The sequence below is a fragment of the Octodon degus genome, unplaced genomic scaffold (assembly GCF_000260255.1).
Source record: "Octodon degus isolate 3935 unplaced genomic scaffold, OctDeg1.0 scaffold00002, whole genome shotgun sequence".
Taxonomy (NCBI): domain Eukaryota; kingdom Metazoa; phylum Chordata; class Mammalia; order Rodentia; family Octodontidae; genus Octodon; species Octodon degus.
Window position 1 is genome coordinate 27,881,877 of NW_004524578.1, and position 1,166 is coordinate 27,883,042.

At 45.9% G+C, this 1,166-nt stretch overlaps 1 protein-coding gene across 1 annotated transcript in view; it reads left to right on the plus strand.

Moving 5' to 3' along the window:
- Ndufaf1 (NADH:ubiquinone oxidoreductase complex assembly factor 1) overlaps nucleotides 1–1,166 on the plus strand; it is an 11,618-nt gene that overhangs the window by 5,480 nt on the left and 4,972 nt on the right. The window lies entirely within an intron of this gene.

A 1,166-nucleotide genomic window follows, 5' to 3' on the forward strand; every position in this document is an offset into this window, starting at 1 on the left:
AAGCACCTACTTGGAACAAGCTTAGCAAAGCACAGGGACCGCGGTTCGATCCCCCAGCACCACATGCCAGCCTGCCCCGCCCCCTGGTGGGCTGAGCTGGCCACACACACACACACACACACACACTAAATAAATGTTTAAAAAAAAAAGAAATACTTTACAATCAGGAACATTTCTCAACTTCTTTTTGTTTTCTTTAACTTCTTGATAGCATAAGCAGTCTAGTTTATGAATAAGATGAAGCTTTAAGAATTTCTTTGGTTTGTTTGGGGTTTTTTTGAGACAAGTCTCACTACGTAGTTCAGGCTGGCTTTGAACTCACTGTGTGGCCCATGCTGGCCTCCTACTCTTGACTGGTGGTGATCTTTCTGGCTCAGCCTGCTGAGTACAAAGATTGAAAATGTGAACCACCACACCCTGATCAAGATTCACTTTCTTAGGATTGGAGATGCAACTCAGTGTTAGAGCTGTTTGCCAATGTGTACAAGGCCCTGGGTTCAATTTCTAGTCCTGCCAAAAAGAAAAAGTCCTTCTTGCCTTTATGAATTTATTACTCTGGGGGAGGAGCTCCATGGTACAGACTCTGCGGTTGATCCCCAACACACATAGAAGGAGGTGAGGCGCACTAACCTGGCCTCATTCAGGAATGAGTAAAATCTAGCACCAGTCATCACTTCTGCCTGCTGCAGGGTTTTCAGGCACCAGTTTGCTTATGTCCCAAGCCCAGGGTCTGCTTGGATTCCTCCCTCCCTCCTTTGTTTCACATCCAGTCTGTTCACAAGTTCCTCTCACTTCTGCTTCCAGAGCATCCATATTTGGGCCTGTGGCCATTTCCATATTCTCTACCTCACCCTTGGCCCTATGTTCAGGTCAGTGTAGCTCTCTCCCTCCTCCCTGGCTTGTAAGGAACAAGAACCAAAATTATGCTAGAATCAGTGTAGCGTTCCTCCTGCTTCAGCCTCTGCAGTGCCAGGATTACAGGCCTGTGTTACCAAGACTGGGTTCTTCTTAACTATTTTATTTTATTATTTTATTTTTTGGCAGAACCGGGGATTGAACTCAGATCCTTGCATTTGCCAGTCAAGCGCTTATCCTACTGAGCCATCTCCCCAGCCCCTTAACTCATTTTAAAGTATCTTGACAATATCAGTACAGTTAGGGGCTGG